This window comes from Convolutriloba macropyga, chromosome 4, assembly GCF_964194025.1.
Source record: "Convolutriloba macropyga chromosome 4, txConMacr16.3, whole genome shotgun sequence".
Classification (NCBI taxonomy): domain Eukaryota; kingdom Metazoa; phylum Xenacoelomorpha; order Acoela; family Convolutidae; genus Convolutriloba; species Convolutriloba macropyga.
In genome coordinates, this window is record NC_134471.1 from 74990388 (window position 1) to 75002338 (window position 11951).

Here is an 11951-nt window from a genome sequence, read left to right on the forward strand (position 1 = left end):
GAATAAATTTTGAGCTCGAAATTTGACAACGTATTAAGTACTTTTTTCTCAGACCACCTAGATCAAGAATTAGCGCTCCAGTACAACCTACTAGGACTATGACACTCCTACATAGACCCTCAAATCATTTGAACAAGTCCTTGACTATACCAAAAATCACATTTTATGAAAACGCACAAGTATAACTTTTGAGCTCGAAATTTGACAACGTGTTAAGTACTTTTTTCTCAGACCACCAAGATCAACAATTAGCCCTCCAGTAGAACCTACTAGTACTATGACACTCCTATATAGACCCTCAAATCATTTGAACAAGTCCTTGACTATACTGAAAACCACTTTTTATGAAAACGCACAAGAATAATTTTTGAGCTCGAAATTTGACAACGTATTAAGTACTTTTTTCTCAGACCACCTAGATCAACAATTAGCCCTCCAGTACAACCTACTAGGACTATGACACTCCTACATAGACCCTCAAATCATTTGAACAAGTCCTTGACTATACCGAAAATCACTTTTTATGAAAACGCACAAGTATAACTTTTGAGCTCGAAATTTGACAACGTAATAAGTACTTTTTTCTCAGACCACCAAGATCAACAATTAGCCCTCCAGTAGAACCTACTAGTACTATGACACTCCTACATAGACCCTCAAATCATTTGAACAAGTCCTTGACTATACTGAAAACCACTTTTTATGAAAACGCACAAGAATAACTTTTGAGCTCGAAATTTGACAACGTGTTAAGTACTTTTTTCTCAGACCACCTAGATCAAGAATTAGCCCTCCAGTACAACCTACTAGTACTATGACACTCCTACATAGACCCTCAAATCATTTGAACAAGTCCTTGACTATACCGAAAATCACTTTTTATGAAAACGCACAAGTATAACTTTTGAGCTCGAAATTTGACAACGTGTTAAGTACTTTTTTCTCAGACCACCAAATTCAACAATTAGCCCTCCAGTAGAACCTACTAGTACTATGACACTCCTACATAGACCCTCAAATCATTTGAACAAGTCCTTGACTATACTGAAAACCACTTTTTATGAAAACGCACAAGAATAACTTTTGAGCTCGAAATTTGACAACGTATTAAGTACTTTTTTCTCAGACCACCTAGATCAAGAATTAGCCCTCCAGTACAACCTACTAGGACTATGACACTCCTACATAGACCCTCAAATCATTTGAACAAGTCCTTGACTATACCGAAAATCACTTTTTATGTAAACGCACAAGTATAACTTTTGAGCTCGAAATTTGACAACGTGTTAAGTACTTTTTTCTCAGACCACCAAGATCAACAATTAGCCCTCCAGTAGAACCTACTAGTACTATGACACTCCTATATAGACCCTCAAATCATTTGAACAAGTCCTTGACTATACTGAAAACCACTTTTTATGAAAACGCACAAGAATAACTTTTGAGCTCGAAATTTGACAACGTATTAAGTACTTTTTTCTCAGACCACCTAGATCAACAATTAGCCCTCCAGTACAACCTACTAGGACTATGACACTCCTACATAGACCCTCAAACCATTTGAACAAGTCCTTGACTATACCGAAAATCACTTTTTATGAAAACGCACAAGTATAACTTTTGAGCTCGAAATTTGACAACGTGTTAAGTACTTTTTTCTCAGACCACCAAGATCAACAATTAGCCCTCCAGTAGAACCTACTAGTACTATGACACTCCTACATAGACCCTCAAATCTTTTGAACAAGTCCTTGACTATACTGAAAACCACTTTTTATGAAAAAGCACAAGAATAAATTTTGAGCTCGAAATTTGACAACGTATTAAGTACTTTTTTCTCAGACCACCTAGATCAAGAATTAGCCCTCCAGTACAACCTACTAGGACTATGGCACTCCTACATAGACCCTCAAATCATTTGAAGAAGTCCTTGACTATACTGAAAATCAGTTTTTATGAAAACGCAAAAGAATAACTTTTGAGCTCGAAATTTGACTACGTATTAAGTACTTTTTTCTCAGACCACCTAGATCAAGAATTAGCCCTCCAGTACAACCTACTAGGACTATGACACTCCTACATATACCCTCAAATCATTTGAACAAGTCCTTGACTATACTGAAAATCACTTTTTATGAAAACGCACAAGAATAACTTTTGAGCTCGAAATTTGACAACGTGTTATGTACTTTTTTCTCAGAACACCTAGATCAACAATTAGCCCTCCAGTAGAACCTACTAGGACTATGACACTCCTACATAGACCCTCAAATCATTTGAACAAGTCCTTGACTATACTGAAAATGACTTTTTATGAAAACGCACAAGTATAACTTTTGAGCTCGAAATTTGACAACGTGTTAAGTACTTTTTTCTCAGACCACCAAGATCAACAATTAGCCCTCCAGTACAACCTACTAGGACAATGACACTCCTACATAGACCCTCGAATCATTTGAACAAGTCCTTGACTATACCGAAAATCACTTTTTATGAAAACGCACAAGTATAACTTTTGAGCTCGAAATTTGACAACGTGTTAAGTACTTTTTTCTCAGACCACCAAGATCAACAATTAGCCCTCCAGTAGAGCCTACTAGTACTATGACACTCCTACATAGACCCTCAAATCATTTGAACAAGTCCTTGACTATACTGAAAACCACTTTTTATGAAAACGCACAAGAATAACTTTTGAGCTCGAAATTTGACAACGTATTAAGTACTTTTTTCTCAGACCACCTAGATCAAGAATTAGCCCTCCAGTACAACCTACTAGGACTATGACACTCCTACATAGACCCTCAAATCATTTGAACAAGTCCTTGACTATACCGAAAATCACTTTTTATGAAAACGCACAAGTATAACTTTTGAGCTCGAAATTTGACAACGTGTTAAGTACTTTTTTCTCAGACCACCAAGATCAACAATTAGCCCTCCAGTAGAACCTACTAGTACTATGTTACTCCTACATAGACCCTCAAATCATTTGAACAAGTCCTTGACTATACTGAAAACCACTTTTTATGAAAACGCACAAGAATAAGTTTTGAGCTCGAAATTTGACAACGTATTCAGTACTTTTTTCTCAGACCACCTAGATCAACAATTAGCCCTCCAGTACAACCTACTAGGACTATGACACTCCTACATAGACCCTCAAATCATTTGAACAAGTCCTTGACTATACCGAAAATCACTTTTTATGAAAACGCACAAGTATAACTTTTGAGCTCGAAATTTGACAACGTGTTAAGTACTTTTTTCTCAGACCACCAAGATCAACAATTAGCCCTCCAGTAGAACCTACTAGTACTATGACACTGCTACATAGACCCTCAAATCATTTGAACAAGTCCTTGACTATACTGAAAACCACTTTTTATGAAAAAGCACAAGAATAACTTTTGAGCTCGAAATTTGACAACGTATTAAGTACTTTTTTCTCAGACCACCTAGATCAAGAATAAGCCCTCCAGTACAACCTACTAGGAATATGACACTCCTACATATACCCTCAAATCATTTGAACAAGTCCTTGACTATACTGAAAATCACTTTTTATGAAAACGCACAAGAATAACTTTTGAGCTCGAAATTTGACAACGTGTTATGTACTTTTTTCTCAGAACACCTAGATCAACAATTAGCCCTCCAGTAGAACCTACTAGGACTATGACACTCCTACATTGACCCTCAAATCATTTGAACAAGTCCTTGACTATACTGAAAATCCCTTTTTATGAAAACGCAAAAGAATAACTTTTGAGCTCGAAATTTGACAACGTATTAAGTACTTTTTTCTCAGACCACCTAGATCAAGAATAAGCCCTCCAGTACAACCTACTAGGACTAAGACACTCCTACATAGACCCTCAAATCATTTGAACAAGTCCTTGACTATACTGAAAATGACTTTTTATGAAAACGCACAAGTATAACTTTTGAGCTCGAAATTTGACAACGTGTTAAGTACTTTTTTCTCAGACCACCAAGATCAACAATTAGCCCTCCAGTACAACCTACTAGGACTATGACACTCCTACATAGACCCTCGAATCATTTGAACAAGTCCTTGACTATACCGAAAATCAGTTTTTATGAAAACGCAAAAGAATAACTTTTGAGCTCGAAATTTGACAACGTATTAAGTACTTTCTTCTCAGACCACCTAGATCAACAATTAGCCCTCCAGTAGAACCTACTAGTACTATGACACTCCTACATAGACCCTCAAATCATTTGAACAAGTCCTTGACTATACTGAAAACCACTTTTTTATGAAAACGCACAAGAATAACTTTCGAGCTCGAAATTTGACAACGTATTAAGTACTTTTTTCTCAGACCACCTAGATCAAGAATTAGCCCTCCAGTACAACCTACTAGAACTATGACACACCTACATAGACCCTCAAATCATTTGAACAAGTCCTTGACTATACCGAAAATCACTTTATGAAAACGCACAAGTATAACTTTTGAGCTCGAAATTTGACAACGTGTTAAGTACTTTTTTTTCAGACCACCAAGATCAACAATTAGCCCTCCAGTAGAACCTACTAGTACTATGACACTCCTACATAGACCCTCAAATCATTTGAACAAGTCCTTGACTATACTGAAAACCACTTTTTATGAAAACGCACAAGAATAACTTTTGAGCTCGAAATTTGACAACGTATTAAGTACTTTTTTCTCAGACCACCTAGATCAAGAATAAGCCCTCCAGTACAACCTACTAGGACTATGACACTCCTACATAGACCCTCAAATCATTTGAAAAAGTCCTTGACTATACTGAAAATGACTTTTTATGAAAACGCACAAGTATAACTTTTGAGCTCGAAATTTGACAACTTGTTAAGTACTTTTTTCTCAGACCACCAAGATCAACAATTAGCCCTCCAGTACAACCTACTAGGACTATGACACTCCTACATAGACCCTCAAATCATTTGAACAAGTCCTTGACTATACTGAAAATCAGTTTTTATGAAAACGCAAAAGAATAACTTTTGAGCTCGAAATTTGACAACGTATTAAGTACTTTCTTCTCAGACCACCTAGATCAACAATTAGCCCTCCAGTAGAACCTACTAGTACTATGACACTCCTACATAGACCCTCAAATCATTTGAACAAGTCCTTGACTATACTGAAAACCATTTTTTTTATGAAAACGCACAAGAATAACTTTTGAGCTCGAAATTTGACAACGTATTAAGTACTTTTTTCTCAGACCACCTAGATCAAGAATTAGCCCTACTGTACAACCTACTAGGACTATGACACTCCTACATAGACCCTCAAATCATTTGAACAAGTCCTTGACTATACCGAAAATCACTTTATGAAAACGCACAAGTATAACTTTTGAGCTCGAAATTTGACAACGTGTTAAGTACTTTTTTTTCAGACCACCAAGATCAACAATTAGCCCTCCAGTAGAACCTACTAGTACTATGACACTCCTACATAGACCCTCAAATCATTTGAACAAGTCCTTGACTATACTGAAAACCACTTTTTATGAAAACGCACAAGAATAACTTTTGAGCTCGAAATTTGACAACGTATTAAGTACTTTTTTCTCAGACCACCTCGATCAAGAATTAGCCCTCCAGTACAACCTACTAGGACTATGACACTCCTACATAGACCCTCAAATCATTTGAACAAGTCCTTGACTATACCGAAAATCACTTTTTATGAAAACGCACAAGTATAACTTTTGAGCTCGAAATTTGACAACGTGTGAAGTACTTTTTTCTCAGACCACCAAGATCAACAATTAGCCCTCCATTACAACCTACTAGGACTATGAAACTCCTACATAGACCCTCAAATCATTTGAACAAGTCCTTGACTATACTGAAAACCACTTTTTATGAAAACTCACAAGAATAACTTTTGAGCTCGAAATTTGACAACGTATTAAGTACTTTTTTCTTAGACCACCTAGATCAAGAATTAGCCCTCCAGTACAACCTACTAGGACTATGACACTCCTACATAGACCCTCAAATCATTTGAACAAGTCCTTGACTATACCGAAAATCACTTTTTATGAAAACGCACAAGTATAACTTTTGAGCTCGAAATTTGACAACGTGTTAAGTACTTTTTTCTCAGACCACCAAGATCAATACTTAGCCCTCCAGTAGAACCTACTAGTACTATGACACTCCTACATAGACCCTCAAATCATTTGAACAAGTCCTTGACTATACTGAAAACCACTTTTTATGAAAACGCACAAGAATAACTTTTGAGCTCGAAAATTGACAACGTATTAAATACTTTTTTCTCAGACCACCTAGATCAAGAATTAGCCCTCCAGTACAACCTACTAGGACTATGACACTCCTACATAGACCCTCAAATCATTTGAACAAGTCCTTGACTATACCGAAAATCACTTTTTATGAAAACGCACAAGTATAACTTTTGAGCTCGAAATTTGACAACGTGTTAAGTACTTTTTTTCTCAGACCACCAATATCAACAATTAGCCCTCCAGTAGAACCTACTAGTACTATGACACTCCTACATAGGCCCTCAAATCATTTGAACAAGTCCTTGACTATACCGAAAATCACTTTTTATGAAAACGCACAAGTATAACTTTTGAGCTCAAAATTTGACAACGTGTTAAGTACTTTTTTCTCAGACCACCAAGATCAACAATTAGCCCTCCAGTAGAACCTACTAGGACTATGACACTCCTACATAGACCCTCAAATCATTTGAACAAGTCCTTGACTATACCGAAAATCACTTTATGAAAACGCACAAGTATAACTTTTGAGCTCGAAATTTGACAACGTGTTAAGTACTTTTTTTTCAGACCACCAAGATCAACAATTAGCCCTCCAGTAGAACCTACTAGTACTATGACACTCCTATATAGACCCTCAAATCATTTGAACAAGTCCTTGACTATACTGAAAACCACTTTTTATGAAAACGCACAAGAATAACTTTTGAGCTCGAAATTTGACAACGTATTAAGTACTTTTTTCTCAGACCACCTAGATCAAGAATTAGCCCTCCAGTACAACCTACTAGTACTATGACACTCCTACATAGACCCTCAAATCATTTGAACAAGTCCTTGACTATACCGAAAATCACTTTTTATGAAAACGCACAAGTATAACTTTTGAGCTCGAAATTTGACAACGTGTGAAGTACTTTTTTCTCAGACCACCAAGATCAAGAATTAGCCCTCCAGTAGAACCTACTAGTACTATGACACTCCTACATAGACCCTCAAATCATTTGAACAAGTCCTTGACTATACTGAAAACCACTTTTTATGAAAACTCACAAGAATAACTTTTGAGCTCGAAATTTGACAACGTATTAAGTACTTTTTTCTCAGACCACCTAGATCAAGAATTAGCCCTCCAGTACAACCTACTAGGACTATGACACTCCTACATAGACCCTCAAATCATTTGAACAAGTCCTTGACTATACCGAAAATCACTTTTTATGAAAACGCACAAGTATAACTTTTGAGCTCGAAATTTGACAACGTGTTAAGTACTTTTTTCTCAGACCACCAAGATCAATACTTAGCCCTCCAGTAAAACCTACTAGTACTATGACACTCCAACATAGACCCTCAAATCATTTGAACAAGTCCTTGACTATACTGAAAACCACTTTTTATGAAAACGCACAAGAATAACTTTTGAGCTCGAAATTTGACAACGTATTAAGTACTTTTTTCTCAGACCACCTAGATCAAGAATTAGCCCTCCAGTACAACCTACTAGGACTATGACACTCCTACATAGAGCCTCAAATCATTTGAACAAGTCCTTGACTATACCAAAAATCACTTTTTATGAAAACGCACAAGTATAACTTTTGAGCTCGAAATTTGACAACGTGTTAAGTACTTTTTTCTCAGATCACCAAGATCAACAATTAGCCCTCCAGTAGAACCTACTAGTACTATAACACTCCTACATAGACCCTCAAATCATTTGAACAAGTCCTTGACTATACCGAAAATCACTTTATGAAAACGCAAAAGAATAACTTTGAGCTCGAAATTTGACAACGTATTAAGTACTTTTTTCTCAGACCACCTAGATCAAGAATAAGCCCTCCAGTACAACCTACTAGGACTATGACACTCCTACATAGACCCTCGAATCATTTGAACAAGTCCTTGACTATACCGAAAATCACTTTTTATGAAAACGCACAAGTATAACTTCTGAGCTCGAAATTTGACAACGTATTAAGTACTTTTTTCTCAGACCACCTAGATCAAGAATTAGCCCTCCAGTACAACCTATTAGGACTATGACACTCCTACATAGACCCTCAAAACATTTGAACAAGTCCTTGACTATACTGAAAACACTTTTTATGAAAACGCACAAGAATAACTTTTGAGCTCGAAATTTGACAACGTATTAAGTACTTTTTTCTCAGACCACCTAGATCAAGAATTAGCCCTCCAGTACAACCTACTAGGACTATGACACTCCTACATAGACCCTCAAATCATTTGAACAAGTCCTTGACTATACCGAAAATCACTTTTTATGAAAACGCACAAGTATAACTTTTGAGCTCGAAATTTGACAACGTATTAAGTACTTTTTTCTCAGACCACCTAGATCACGAATTAGCCCTCCAGTACAACCTATTAGGACTATGACACTCCTACATAGACCCTCAAATCATTTGAACAAGTCCTTGACTATACTGAAAATCACTTTTTATGAAAACGCACAAGAATAAATTTTGAGATCGAAATTTGACGTATTAAGTACTTTTTTCTCAGACCACCTAGATCAACAATTAGCCCTCCAGTCGAACCTACTAGGACTATGACACTCCTACATAGACCCTCAAATCATTTGAACAAGTCCTTGACTATACTGAAAATCACTTTTTATGAAAACGCACAAGAATAACTTTTGAGCTCGAAATTTGACAATGTATTAAGTACTTTTTTCTCAGACCACCTAGATCAACAACTAGCCCTCCAGTCGAAACTGCTAGGACTATGACACTCCTAAATAGACCCTCAAATCATTTGAACAAGTCCTTGACTATACTGAAAATCACTTTTTATGAAAACGCACAAGAATAACTTTTGAGCTCGAAATTTGACAACGTATGAAGTACTTATTTCTCAGACCACCTAGATCAACAATTAGCCCTCCAGTAGAACCTAATAGGACTGTGACACTCCTACATAGACCCTCAAATCATTTGAACAAGTCCTTGACTATACTGAAAATCACTTTTTATGAAAACGCACAAGAATAAATTTTGAGCTCGAAATTTGACAACGTAATAAGTACTTTTTTCTCAGACCACCTAGATCAACAATTAGCCCTCCAGTCGGACCCACTAGGACTATGACACTCCTACATAGACCCTCAAATCATTTGAACAAGTCCTTGACTATACTGAAAATCACTTTTTATGAAAACGCACAAGAATAAATTTTGAGATCGAAATTTGACAACGTATTAAGTACTTTTTTCTCAGACCACCTAGATCAACAATTAGCCCTCCAGTCGAACCTACTAGGTCTATGACACTCCTACATAGACCCTCAAATCATTTGAACAAAACCTTGACTATACTGAAAATCACTTTTTATGAAAACGCACAAGAATAACTTTTGAGCTCGAAATTTGACAATGTATTCAGTACTTTTTTCTCAGACCCCCTAGATCAACAACTAGCCCTCCAGTCGAACCTGCTAGGACTATGACACTCCTACAAAGACCCTCAAATTATTTGAACAAGTCCTTGACTATACTGAAAATCACTTTTTATGAAAACGCACAAGAATAACTTTTGAGCTCGAAATTTGACAACGTATTAAGTCCTTTTTTCTCAGACCACCTAGATCAACAATTAGCCCTCCAGTCGAACCTACTAGGACTATGACACTCCTACATAGATCCTCAAATCATTTGAACAAGTCCTTGACTATACTGAAAATCACTTTTTATGAAAACGCACAAGAATAAATTTTGAGCTCGAAATTTGACAACGTATTAAGTACTTTTTTCTCAGACCACCTAGATCAACAATTAGCCCTCCAGTAGAACCTATTAGGACTATGACACTCCTACATAGAACCTAAAATCATTTGAACAAGTCCTTGACTATACTGAAAATCACTTTTTATGAAGACGCACAAAAATAACTTTTGAGCTCGAAATTTGACAACGTGTTAAGTACTTTCTTCTCAGAACGCCTAGATCAACAATTAGCCCTCCAGTACAACCTACTAGGACTATGACACTCCTACATAGACCCTCAAATCATTTGAACAAGTCCTTGACTATACTGAAAATCACTTTTTATGAAAACGCACAAGAAAAACTTTTGAGCTCGAAATTTGACAACGTATTAAGTACTTTTTTCACAGACCACCTAGATCAACAATTAGCCCTCCAGTAGAACCTAATAGGACTGTGACACTCCTACATAGACCCTCAAATCATTTGAACAAGTCCTTGACAATACTGAAAATCACTTTGAAAACGCACAAGAATAAATTTTGAGCTCGAAATTTGACAACGTATTAAGTACTTTTTTCTCAGACCACCTAGATCAACAATTAGCCCTCCAGTAGAAACTACTAGGACTATGACACTCCTACATAGAACCTAAAATCATTTGAGCAAGTCCTTGACTATACTGAAAATCACTTTTTATGAAAACGCACAATAATAAATTTTGAGATCGAAATTTGACAACGTATTAAGTACTTTTTTCTCAGACCACCTAGATCAACAATTAGCCCTCCAGTCGAACCTACTAGGACTCTGACACTCCTACATAGACCCTCAAATCATTTGAACAAAACCTTGACTATACTGAAAATCACTTTTTATGAAAACGCACAAGAATAACTTTTGAGCTCGAAATTTGACAACGTATTAAGTACTTTTTTCTCAGACCACCTAGATCAAGAATTAGCCCTCCAGTATAACCTACTAGGACTATGACACTCCTACCTAGACCCTCAAATCATTTGAACAAGTCCTTGACTATACTGAAAATCACTTTATGAAAACGCACAAGAATAATTTTTGAGCTCGAAATTTGACAACCTACTAAGTACTTTTTTCTCAGACCACCTAGCTGAATGATTAGCCTTCCAGCAGAACCCACTAGGACTATGACACTCCTACCTAGACCCTCAAATCATTTGAACAAGTCCTTGACTATACTGAAAATCATTTTTAATGAAAACGCACAAGAATAATTTTTGAGCTCGAAATTTGACAACCTATTAAGTCCTTTTTTGTCAGACCACCTAGATCAACAGTTAGCTTTCTATCGGAACACACTAAGACTATGACACTCCTAGGTAGAATCTCAAATCTTTTGAACAAGTCCTGAGGTGTGAAAAACAAGCTGTGCGTGCGTGCACAGCAAACCAGTCCAAAAAAGGCGGAAGCAAACAAAAAAGAGCAAAAGTGAAAATCCAAGAAGAGCGCAAAGCTTCAGCGAACCTTCTTGCTTTGCAAGAACACATTCCCACGACGTGGGAACACGGACTAAAAAACCGGTCCGAAAACCGCAGCTCTGCGGTGCAGAGCAAACCAGACCAAAAAAAATCGGAAGCAAACAAAAAAAGCGCAAAAGTGAAAATCCAAGAAGAGCGCAAAGCTTCAACGAACCTTCTTGCTTTGCAAGAACAGATCCCCACGACGTGGGAACACGGACCAAAAAACCGGTCCGAAAACCGCAGCTCTGCGGTGCAGAGCAAACCAGACCGAAAAAAAAGCGGAAGCAAACAAAAAAGGCGCAAAAGTGAAAATCCAAGAAGAGCGCAAAGCTTCAACAAACCTTCTTGCTTTGCAAGAACACATTCCCACGACGTGGGAACACGGACCAAAAACTGGTCCGAAAACCGCAGCTCTGCGGTGCAGAGCAAACCAGACC